The 12,906-nt window shown below is 41.2% G+C and overlaps 1 long non-coding RNA gene across 3 annotated transcripts; it reads left to right on the top strand.

Annotated features, from left to right (window-relative positions):
* Positions 1-474: 474 nt before the first annotated feature.
* LOC140529659 (uncharacterized) lies at positions 475-12,598 on the top strand. Of its 3 annotated transcripts, none has more exons than XR_011975635.1 (4): positions 475-545; positions 4,125-4,260; positions 5,409-5,525; positions 10,749-12,598. It is a non-coding gene; the product is annotated as an uncharacterized lncRNA (long non-coding RNA). The 3 variants fall into 3 exon arrangements; XR_011975634.1 differs by lacking the exon at positions 475-545 and adding an exon at positions 1,082-4,038; XR_011975633.1 differs by lacking the exon at positions 475-545 and having other exon boundaries at positions 1,084-4,260.
* The last annotated feature ends 308 nt before the right edge of the window (positions 12,599-12,906 follow it).

Genomic DNA, 12,906 nt, shown 5'->3' with positions numbered 1-12,906 from the left:
GGGAGGCCGGAGATGGAATGTCCGGTCCACCTAACTTTACAGAACCCGGACCTGGTTCGTTCACGACGGAGAAATCCCAGACCCACTGAGAAACTTGATCCGCAGATTTACCTACAAACTCTCCCACCTTGTGCGAGGCGAAGTCTATGGCTAAATTACCGAGGGGGCGGGGCTATCCTCCGTGTGCGGAGGCGGGGCAGAGGAGAAGTTTATGGCTAAATTACCGAGGGGGCGGGGCTATCCTCCGCGTGCGGAGGCGGGGCAGAGGAGAAGTCTATGGCTAAATTACCGAGGGGGCGGGGCTATCCTCCGTGTGCGGAGGCGGGGCAGAGGAGAAGTTTATGGCTAAATTACCGAGGGGGCGGGGCTATCCTCCGTGTGCGGAGGCGGGGCAGAGGAGAAGTCTATGGCTAAATTACCGAGGGGGCGGGGCTATGCTCCGTGTGCAGAGGCGGGGCAGAGGAGAAGTCTACGGCTAAATTACTGAGGGGGCGGGGTCACCTGCGACAGGAAGGGCCTTTATTTCTGAATAACCCACAGGGAAGGTGAGTCCCAAGAGGCACGCCCATGGGCGTGGCTTAATGGTTGAATTAGGAGGTCCACTTCAGGCCTTTTTATGACTGAATTTCGGCGTGACGGCCGCCCATAAGAAGCCGACCCTTTATTGCTAAATTTTCGTGATGGCGGAGCTACCCACAAGAGGTGGAGGCTTTAATTCTGTAGTGTGGAGAGCCCGGAGGCGGAGCATTTAATACAGATTAGTATTAGATTGCTGAGGGGGCGGAGCTACCTCCCAGAAGAGGCGGAGCCTGCTGGCAGGAGGCCCACCCTCCAGAAGAGGGGCCTTGTTATTGGATTGCTGTAAGGCTGAGTCAGGCACAGGAGGCGGGGCATTTCAGGGGCGGGCCCAGAGGCGTGGCTTTCACGGTTGAATGACTGGGGGGCGGGGTAAGAGTTAAGGGCCCTTAGTCGACTGGGGCGGGTGAGAGCTGAGGTGGGCGGGGAGAAGGCGGAAGCTGGCTTTCGGTTGGCTGGAGGGCTTGTCTGTCAGGGCCGGGGGTGGGACTCGGTTTATTTCTTCCTCCAAGGTCGGGGGTGGAAGATGGCGGCCTGGGAGGGGGCCTAGGCTCGCCGCCTCCGCCCTCCTCCGGAGAAGAGCTACGCGGCCTGTGGGAAAGGAGCAGGGAGGGAGGCGGAGCAGGAGGCGGAGCAGGAGGAGGAGACGGGCGGAGCCGCCGCCTGGGAGCAGCGATCCTCCCTCCGTCACTCTCGGGTCCCCCAGCCCCAGACTGGGCAGCTCCACTGAGGACCGTGGCCCCCTCCGAGACCTGCCCCACCCCCCCACACGCCCCCAGGGGTAGAGCGGCGGGACGGAGGACGCGAGGCCAGAGGGAATGAGGGCGCGGAATTCCATCGAGCTCCCCACTGCAGAGAGCCCGAGTCTGGAGAGCCCGGGTTCAAATCCTCCCAGCCCTCCGCGGGCACTGACGTCACGTCGTTGCCACCTGACACGGCCCGGGGCCCCGGGAGTTTGGGGTGGGAGGGGGCTGGTGGGAATGAAGGCCTGAAGCCCCGTCTGTCCGGCCGGGCAGAGCGCAGCCCCGGGTAGGGGGCGATGGCCCCTTGGTGGCTTCCCCCTGGGATGGGTGAATTCAGGGGCCGAGGGAGAAGGAAGGGGTCCGGTTCAGGAAGCAGGAGTGGGGCGCCGCGGGGTGCTCGCACCCCCAAACCGGGGCCCCCCGAGGCCCGTGGGAGTTAGCGTGGCGCCGGGATACCTTCAATATATTAGGGAGGTCAGGCAGGTACAGACTGTAAAGCACGAGGTCTTTATGTCTGACACGAGAGTCGGGAGAGGAAACTGAGGCCCCGAGAGATGGAGTCACTGACTTCATTGTCCCATGACTGGGAGGTGTCGGTCACGGGCAAGCAGGCTCCAAGCCTTCCAGGAGCCTGTGTCTGGCGATACCAGAACCACAAGGGGAGCTCACGCTGCCTTAGGCTTGTTAAGGACTCATTCACCAGAGGAGACCTGGAAAATAATGCGGCTTCCGTCTGCTGGATAGCGCAGAGGAGGTGACCCATCTTGGCAAGCCAGCGTAGCCAGCTGAGAGGTTTGGGGACTGGTGTGACTCTGGACGCTAGGGAAAGAGTTTCTTCCTCAGAGGGGTGCAAGGTCTGAGTGCTTTTGCTCACATGCCTCATTACATGGTAGATTTGCACCGTTCCGTGAAGCCAGGGATGACCAAGTTTTCCAGGAGCCCATCCGGGTGATCAGATGTTGATGTATTCAGGCCCTCTGAATTCTTGCATTTGCACTAAGCAGTCAGTGTGGACCTGCTAACATGGTACCTGGCAGCCCTAGTGGGATTCCACCACCAGAGGAGTGGTCGGCCTTAGTCCTCACCAGCAGCACTGGCTGGGTAAAGCTGTGCTTCGGAATCATGGCACCCTGGATTTGGGTGTAAAGGACCTGAATATGCATTTTGCCTCTGCTGTTCATTCAGTGTGTAACCTTGAGAAAGACATTTCTCTGGCCATCACTTCCCTCCTCAGTTTATTCTAACTGAATCTTATCATTATAAAGGTGTTTCAGATTCTTACTTTAATGGGAATATGGGAAGAGATTTACTTTTCCCTTTTCCCCCTTGAAGTGGTAGGTTTGTAGTGCATTTCAACAAATGGCTTTCACTTTGTCCCCAAGCTCTCATTGACATGGTGAATATTTATTTAATCATTTTATAACTGTTAGGACCACATTGGCACTCTGTGTTTTGAGTATTCTGGAATATCATGAAAAAAAGAAGTTCTATAATGATTCTTGATCTCTCTAATGATCAGTCGTTCCCAGTATAATATGGTGTAAGAACTCCTAGAGGAGAAACCCCCTTAACCTTCCCACCAGTGCTCCCATTACTACCTTGTGGCTGGATACTGCCCACCCTGCTGCTCCCTATAGGAGAGAGAACCCAGAATCCTCATTCCCCTTGAATTAATTAATTAATCATTCCCCTTGGGCCCCCTTCCTATCTCTCCCTTTCCAGTAGTAGTGAGCAGATGCTCCTTGCTAAGCTCAAGCCACTTGGATAAGCAAGGCCTCAATCAGTGGCAATCCTGCCAGTAAGATGGGACCCTTCTCCTCTATCTTGTCACTGCACCCAGGCAATGTCATCCAATCTTCTGGTGTACCTTGAGGATTCCTGCTCTTACCAGTCATTGTACCACTGCACCTTTATGGCTTTTAGGCCTTCCTTCCCTGCAATCAAACTCTAGCATATGTAGTTTCAACCAATTAGATTGTGAGCTCCTTGAGAGCAAGGATTGTCTCTTTCCTATTTGTTTCGCTGTCCCACGCCGCCTTTTGTTCTGAAGCTCACAATATTAAATACAATACAGTAAGAGGTCAGTGATACACCATAGTTTGAGAATGACGAAATGTGAAATACTTTTGTAATATGGGTTCTTTGATATTTTTAAAAATCTGTGATTTTATTAGTATGTATACATATTCAAACAAATTGGAGCTCCTCTATGTCATGTCATCTTGTAAGATTCTTCTTCATGTGCTCTTTTAAGTCCTGCATAGGAGCCTCCTGTCTTAAGGTGATTATCTGTAGTAAATGTTGCTGTTTCCCTCCCAGCCTAATGTCTTTCTTTTTCTTTGCCTCATTAAAGGGGCCATGCCCTGGCTACTTCTTAAACAGGTCTATTCAATGAATGGGCATTGCCTCACTCTAAGTGAGTACCTGCAAAGAGCTTGGCCTAAAGGGCTCACGGTCTCCCAGTGCTTCCGGGGTCATCTCCACTCATCCTGATGAATATCCGGTCACTGGACTCAGATGGCTCTGGAGGAGAAATGAGGCTGGTGACCTGCACAGCCCTTTCTCACTCAAAACAAAGTCAAGTGCAAGTCATGTCATCATTTCTCTGATGGCATGGTCTTCTTTGGCAACAAAGGATGAACACAGCAACAAGAAGCTCTATCCAGTGCATTTGAGGCATTTTTGTTCTTCACATCTTGGAGGGCTGCAGGTGTCTCAGGTTGTTTGTCCATTTGCATATGTTCAAGGATTCAGGGCTAAAAGAGACTTTGCTTGTTATCTAATTCAGCCCTCGTTGTTTTACAGGTGAAGAGACTGAGCCCCAGAAAGGGAAGGTGACTCGCCAAGGTCTGGTCACACTGGTGACTAGTAAGTGCGAAGAGAACTAGTATTTGAATTCTGGCCTTCTGATTCCACGTGGAGCCTTCTTTCCACAGCTCAGGTGACAGCTCACTTCCTTGTTGGACATCCACATCCTTATTCTTGCCTTTTATACCACTCCTTGCATACTAGTTTTTGTTAGTAAAATGCAGTCTCACTGTACATCTTTCTGTTGCATTTTGGATTATTTGAATTATTTGTTTATCATTTTAATTTTTACGAAATCATGGTATTTCATGATTTACAGCCAAAATGCATTACCAGAAGAATATTGGTGTCACAGAGATGGTTTTTTTCAGTGGTGAGGTGTTCAGAATCCTTGTGAGGGCCTTAATATAATAAACTCTGATTACAAGTGAGATACATATTTGTGTGTGTATATATTGCATCATTATTTTAGTTAAATATGAATAATAATAATGAATATGATAATGGTGATAAAAGAGGCAGAGCAGCGCAGAGGAAAGAGCACAGAATTTGGAGTCAGGCCTTGGGTTTGAATCCTCCCTCTCCTTCATGTCTGAGTAATTGGGCAAATCATTCCTCATTCTTCAGTCTTAATTTCCTCTTCCGTAAAAGTGAAGGTAGTTGAATTCAAAGACCTCTGAATTTCCTACCAGTTCTAAATCTGTGATTCCAAGATTGTGACATTGCTTGTCAGTGGCTCTGTTTCTTCCTCTTTAAAATAGGGATAATAGTACCTACAAAATAGACCCTGAAGGGTTGTTGTGACTCACAATATTTGTATAAAACATGTGGCCAAGTCTGTAAATGTCAGTTATTTGGTTTATGTGGGTTTTCAAATAGTTCTTATGTTATTCAGAGGTTTTTAAAAATAATATATTTTTAGATTCAAATATGTCCATCTCAGGAGGCACAGCTCAAAACAACAACAACAAAAAAAGAAACAACATAAATCTAACATATTTGTGTGATACAGTTAGTTACTTATCTTAGGAATACAGTACCTTAACAGGGAGCGGGTTTTCAAAAAATGAAATTATTATTTGTAGTCTGATAATAATAGTTTATAAAGTAGCCAAGCCCCTTGTTTCTTCCTCATTTTTTCTTTTGACCATATCAGTACTCATTTGACCTGTAATTTTGTCCTTGTAATTAACTCAGCCCTTAAAATAAATTTCCTAACCAAATAAAGCAAAGAAGTTGTTTTCTTCATAATTCTCACTTACATAATTTTATATATCACAGGAGACTTGACAACAGTTTGAGGAACTAGTGGAATATTTTTACTTTAAGAGATGTACTGGTACTCGTCACAACACATTCTAGACTACACATCAAAGGGTGGATACCATCCTAATAACGGTGAGCTAAAATCTGACAACTACTAAAGGGTAGAAATTGTTTTTAATATGTGCTGCAAATGTACAAATAGTGGAGAAATGACAGCATTAGTTATGCTTGACTTTTCTCTTGACCTCCTACCATTCTTGTGATTCCTGCCCTGCCCTATTTCTGTTTTACTACTTTTAACCCATTCTTCTAACACCCAGAAGCCTCAGAAAGTGTAGACCCCTGAGGACAATATGTAGAGTAGCTTAGTTTTGATCTTTGTGCAGTATAGATATAAAACGACCACATCTGAAATTAAAGATTTGATGTAGGTTTGATGTTACATGTTCTGGGTTATTTGTGATTGATGGGAATTAGAATGGAGAAAAAAGGTTCCATTTTAAACTAATAAAATTGATGTTTAAAGATCATTGCAGTTACTCAGGAAAAAACAAACATACCTTTCAAAATTTAAGCAAAACTTGGAATATTGGGAATAGTTTATTCAGAAATTTTTAATTAATGGAAGCCATATGCATTCTATTCTAGGGAGACTTCCTAGGAAACACTGTGTAAATGGAAGGATAAGAATGTTTCTCAAAATGATTCTCAGTGTTTCTCACCATGTCTACCAGGAGCATGATTGAATTGAAGGCAAAATTGGGATAATTCTTTATGTATCTTAAATGTGTCTTAAATATTTAAGTAATGACCTTTCCATAAAAAAAATTTAGGATGTAAACTTTATGGAAGATAAAACTGCCTGAGTAGATCCAACCTTACTGTTTCATGGTATAAAAATTACCTTTAAAAATCTTCATGTTGAACCATACTTAACATCACCCTAGCCTAAGATTCTATCTCTATTAGTGGCACCAAGAAATGGTTTATAGGAGACAGTTATCTCCTATAACAACAACCTCAGAAAGTGAGCTTCATGCTCTCACTAAAATATTCCCTGATTCCCTGAAGAATAACTTTTAGATTTATTTTTCTGATGATTTAATACCTGTCCTGAAAAGATTAAGCCTTGAAGGTTGGTTGGTTACATCCTGTGAAAGTTGTCTCCTACCAGAATTTCACTTGTCCATTCATTTCATGGGACTCTGAAGTAAAAAACAAAAACAATTGTGTCACCCTGTATATATTTTAAAATCTCTGATTCTACTTATAATGCCCATTGGATTAGTAGATTTATCATTAAATATGCTGTAATTAATCATTATTACATCAGCTTTTCCTCTGAAGGACATTTGAAATTACTTTGTTAAGAAATCATCAGAATTTCTTAAGACTTGGGAATTTTATTTTCATCCATTAGTAGGGCCTAGATATAGAAATTATTCACTGAAAAAAACTCCAAGTGCCAAAAATAATTTTTGTCTTCATTGTTAAAGTGGAATAGAGATTCTCATTAGACATCAGGACCCATAAACTTGCCTTCTGACTCTCTAGTTGCATATCCATCTTCTGTTTTTAGAAGCAGGAGTGTTTTGTAATCAGAGTCTATGTTTATAACTGGAAGAGGCCTTAGAGGTGATCTAGTCCACCTCAGTGAGGAAACTAGGTCCTAGAAGGGTAAAGTGACCTGTCCCAGGTCACAGTGACAGAGCTGGGATTTCATGGGTCCTCTGACTCTACACCCAGAGATCTTTCCACTGTACCACTGTCTCTTTTGTTGATGTTTTAGATAACTTCTTCATACAAACTGGCACAAAAAGGGAACCTTCATTTTCCTCTGGGGAAGATAGCCTTTGAAATGAGTTGAACTTATTAAATCATTTTCCTTAAGGTGAGATGGAGATGTCTTTGCCAGACTCATTATTTTAATTTCGATAAAAGCTAAGCAATGATTTAGAAATGAATGTACCATAGCATTTTTCTGGAACTCCATGTAGTAGGTCAAATTTTTTTACAACCAAATATAAGGAACTTTTGGAAGGATTTTGTGGAATTGACTGTTGCTTGACATCACTAGGCTGATGAATGCTATGGAGTTGTCTTATTTGTTGTAGTTAGGCAACCATCTCTTAATTATATACATAGTAATGAGGAATAACAAGAAAACTAATAGATAGTATAATCTTCCTTATCACTGTTATCATAAATAACAAATTATTTTATCTCTTTTGAACTACAGCTTCTAACTTTTTTCTACCTCTTCTCTTTTTTATCAGACCTTCCAACAAATTTTTTTAAAATGGCTGATTTAAATTTAACATTTTCCTCTCATCTCCACATGAGGTACTAATGAACAGTAGAATTGCCACAATAGGCAACCACTAGAATATTAGAAGATTCAAATTGAATAATTAACTTCTGAATAATCACTTCCAAGACCTTGATTGTTTGAGTGTTTCTTGAAATTAAGTGGACCATCATCTGGGGCATGACAGTCTTATGTGGAAATTGTAATGAAATTTGACATGTAAGACTATGTACTTTCATAGCTTTGTCTTTTTAAACTTTTGGGAAATAGACAATAAGTACAAGTTGTCCAAAGCAATTGAAGGTAAAATTCAAGTCCTGGATCCTACTCATCAAACAGTTACTTATTTAAAATTAATTGACGTTCATATTGTGAAAGTGGGAAGGTAAATGTTCTGTTGAAAGAGTTCATTTGCAAATATCTAAGTTGTCATGTAGACTCCAGGTTTTGTTGGATTTTGGTAGGTGATATTAACCTAGCCATAAGAGAGAAAGGAATATGGATAAAAAATGTGAGACCAAAAAAAAAAAAATATAACGTTATCAAAAAGGGATGTGAGGGCATTTGGGACTAGAATATGATCTTAGTACTAAGGAAAACTCCTGATGTATATTTGAGGGTATGTGTTTGTAGTTGTTCAGTCTTACAGTTGTGTCTGAGTCTTCATGACCCCATTTGGGGTTTTCTTGGCAAAGATATTGGCCTGGTTTGCCACTTCCTTGTCCAGCTCATTTTATGGATGAATAAAATGAGGTAAACAGGGTCGCACAGCTATCTGAAGGCAAATTTGAACTCGGGTCTTCCTGATGGTGAAATAGAGCCTGATGCTCTATACACTGCAACACCTAACTGCCCAGATTTTCTTGGAACTTAATTTCAGTTAACAAATTTAATTGTTTGATTGTTATATTCATTTGATTATTGTTATTCATCTTCTCTCAGTATTGCTTGAGAGACAGGAAATAAGGGACATTATTCACGGTTTCCTTTAGTATCCAGACTTGGGCCTTGGTACATAGGCTTGGTCTAACAGTGTTTAGCTTTGTTTTGTAATTGCTCTCAGCGTATTGCCTTTGAGATCAATGGTATTGATTGCTACTCACAGGAATGCCAGAACGTATGCCAGTGCCTGATAAATATATTCACTAATGTGAAAAAAAGAAAGGTTAGAAATCATTATATAAAATCCCTATTCTTTAAATTCTCAATTTATATAAGTTTCCCAAGTATATTTTAAAATATGAATTTGAAAACATGAACACTTGAGTTACTTGAAAACCCTACTGGTTATAGTTCATATACTAGTGTCTCCAGTATTTTGAGTGTCTGAGAAGAGCATATTTAATTAATTGAAGCATCTGTGGTTAAATGAGTTAAGTCCTCCATCCTCCAATTATGTTGTAAGCTCTTTGAGAGCAGAATCTTTGGCACATATACATAGGTGTGTTACATTATGTATGTATGCATCCCTCATTCCTAACACTGTATTTTGTCCCTGATGGTCATTTAATAAGTATTTTGTTGAATGACTGAATGAATGAGAGAAGAAGAAAAAAGTAGAGTGTTGTTATTTCAACAAACTTAAATTAATATGACTCAGTGATGTTATAAACAATTTCTCCACATGACTGTGTACACTAGAGGAGAGTAGTATACTGTTTTTTACTAGCAAGTTGACTTGAGCTAAACTTTCTCCCACTCCCCAAATTCACTAGTACGGACTTTTACATGCATACATACACACACATATGTTCACATGCATGAACCTATTTCATCCTCATGATAACGAGATGGATACTGATGGTATCCATGATATTTCGTTATCCCACTCACTTTCACCAGTACATAGTGTTTGGTTGCCTTGGTAGCTGGAGAATTGGAGAGTAGAAGCAAACTTTATGCGTATTCTCTCTTTTTTCCTAGGCTTTCTTGCCCAAGAGTCAACCTCTAAGGGAGTCTTTCTATTGACTCTGATCAACAGCTGGCTGGAGTGAGGGGGGGTACAAGGCATCTATTTGGTGTCATAGCCTTTAAAACAGATGGGTTAAAGGTCATAAATGAGTATATTGAATAACTTTAGCATATAATTAAAAATAATATGTTTTTGAGCCTCTGAAGAATCAGAATGCTTTTAAATAAAAATGTGAGAAAAGGCTGCTGATGCTTAGCCTTCTAGATCTGGAAGGACTGTTTGTCGATACTCAGAGAATTTGTTTGCAAAGATCAATTTGGATGGAGAACCTGGAATATCTAGAGAGAGAAAATTATTATTAAAGGAAATGTGAAGACTACTGGAGAAGTATAGGACTGGAAATCTGAAGAAATAATGAGAGTAAAACAAAATTAATATAAAAACAGGAATAGCTTTTTTTGCTTTGGAAGAGGAAATTGGAAGTCAGGGTATTTCTTGCTGCTCCTATAATTATAAGTTCAAAGGTAGAATATTTTCATCCTTGTACCTGTTTCATTTTAAACTAAAAGCAAAATTGTTACTTTCAGTTGTATTCTTTAAATGTTGCTCTTCCATTTTTGTGATTTTACATAGGGCCTACTGCATGCATGGTCATGCTTATTCCATGAATGGCAATATCTACTATTTATATAGTAGGGCCTGTAGTGCACTGAGGAGGTGCATTTGACTTGCAGAGCATGATACCTGCTTTCCAGTAGCTTAGTTTGGAAAGACAGGGAAAATATGTGTACATGAACCTTTTAAGAAGTATACTAAGTATTTTAAGTGCCAAAATTAGTGATATATAGGAAATAGATGCAGCGGGACGAAGGTAGAATTCAATGTAGGATAGAGAGTAGTTGAGGTTTACATAAGCTAGATCCTTAAGGACAGGTATAGTTGGAATAAAGAGAAAAGAGGAGAAAAGTATAACATGTACAAAGATGTGAAGGCAGGAAAGGACAGTGAGAAAATCATCCTAGAGTACAAAGGGTCCACACTGAAGAATAATGGGATTGCATCCGTAGAGTCAGATTATCAAGGTTTTAAATTTTAAATTGCAGTCTGAAGTTTATTCAGTCTTTTCTCTCCATAGAGTAACTGATAGCTGAAGTAAAGATGCCCCAGTTCCAGCCTGTAAGAATGTAAGTCACTGCGGCTTCCCAGGAAAAGCCAGGAACAACTTCTGAGTCCAGCAGCAACATAGAATGGACGTAGAGGTGGGCTGGCAGTCAGAAGGTGACATCTCGGATTCAGAGAAGAGCGTTCCGATGATGTAAGCCTGAGGGTGAATCATAAATCCAACCTTCAGTTACAAAAACAAGAAAAAATTCTCTGCCCTCTCAGCCATCCTGCAACTCTGCAGGACCCTCATGTAAGCAAGAACTCCCAGTGGAACTGCAGTGTGAAGATGAGGAAACTTATGAAACCTGCAACCAAAAATGGTGTGAAAACACCACAGGGATTTTTGTCAGCTCCAGTACTAATTTTGACTTACAGTGTGAGGGTGAAGACTTAGAACTGTCTTTCTCCGATAACCCAGAAAAAGCTCAGGGAGAGCTTAATGAGGGTGATGAAAACATCATGCTCATTGACACATTTGATAAAGACCTTGAGCCTATCTCCAGGGAAACTTTCCCTTACCAATGTAAGAAGTGTGGCACATATTTCCAGGTTCTGTCTAGACTATAGGAACACAGATGATGGATCCACATAACTGAACATTCCTATTGCTGCCCCACCTGTGGCAAAGAATTCTTTTGTGCTGCTAATTTGTGCGTGCACAAGTTGATTTATTCTAGTGATAGGCCACATAAATGTCCCGAATGTGACAAAGGCTTCATCCATACAGCAGATATATGGCAACATCTACGAAATGTTCACAAGATTGAACACTCCAACATGGTTTTAGGAAAACATTTTATGAAGAACCCCTGGTGTGCAGATCACCAAAATGAACATGAGGCTGATCCAGATAATCAGAGTCCAGATGACCAAAAACCAGGAGGGGAGGAAATCAAACCTTATGTCTGTCCAACTTGTGGTAAGGGGTTTCACAAATCAAACCTGCTTTCCAAACACAAAGTAATCCATCAGCGGGAAAAGTCGTACATATGCCAGGAATGTGGCATGGCCTTTATCCAACTGCTCAGGTTGAAAAGGCATCAACAAACACACTCAGGAGAGCATCCTTTCTACTGTGATGAGTGTAGTGGGACCTTTACCCAATTATCATCACTACAGCGCCATCAACATATTCATACTGGAGAGAAGCCATACTCTTGTGTTTATTGTGGTCATTCCTTTATTGAGTCAGGCACTATGAGGAGGCATGAACGTACACACAAATTGGGAAAAGAGTAGTGGCTGTATTAATTTTCACCTTGTTTTTTTCTTATATACCAAGACCTATTTACTAGGATAGACTTTCCAATCTACTCAGAAGAAACTTAGTCCAATACCTCTTCCTTACTGTTCTCTATCTACCACCCAAACTTATGGATGCCATTTTTGTCTTAGAAATGATCCAATAATGTCTGCCAAAAAAAAGTCTTATCTAGTATTGAACTAAAACCTTACATTTCTATCCATAGGTGAAAGAAATACCATTCTTTACTGACTTTTGTCAGTTTGTAGAGGGCAAAGTTCCTTTCGAAAGATTTATCATCCTAATTTTGGAATTTTACAAGATACATCAGATTGGTCTTTTTGAAGACTATATCTTAAATGCAATCTTAAAATGAATTAATTTTTGCAGCCTTCTCTACAGTTCTACATTTAAAACTGTAAGTACAGCCTTCTTCCAAGCCAGCATAGTTGAGAAAATCTGGGTCAACTTTGTCATCTCTGGGTTTTTGGTTTTTTTAATGAAAGATTTTATTTTGGAAGAAAAATATGTTATAAAATCAGGTTCCTAATAAACTGGAAGATAATTACTAACTTTTATTGGACTGATTTTGTGTATTAAAAGTGAAAGTTATTATTTATCTGGGAAATTTTGAATTCAACTTCATTTATCAGTGCTTATAAATGAGGTGGCAATATGATTATTTGGGGATAGTTTCCCCCCTTGAGTATAAACTATGTTAGTCTCATATTCAGATTAAGAAGCATCAATTTGAATACTTTTTGAAAGACATCTAGGACCCAAGTAGTTTTTAATCCTTGAAAATAACTTAATAGTTAATCAATGACCACCTATTAAGCTCTTATGTGCCAGATATAGCAAATGATTGGGGATACAAAGGAAGCCA

Source organism: Notamacropus eugenii, chromosome 2 (genome assembly GCF_028372415.1).
Source record: "Notamacropus eugenii isolate mMacEug1 chromosome 2, mMacEug1.pri_v2, whole genome shotgun sequence".
Taxonomy (NCBI): Eukaryota; Metazoa; Chordata; class Mammalia; order Diprotodontia; family Macropodidae; genus Notamacropus; species Notamacropus eugenii.
The sequence above is the reverse complement of the archived record's forward strand: the minus strand, read 5'-3'. Positions and strand labels throughout refer to the sequence as shown.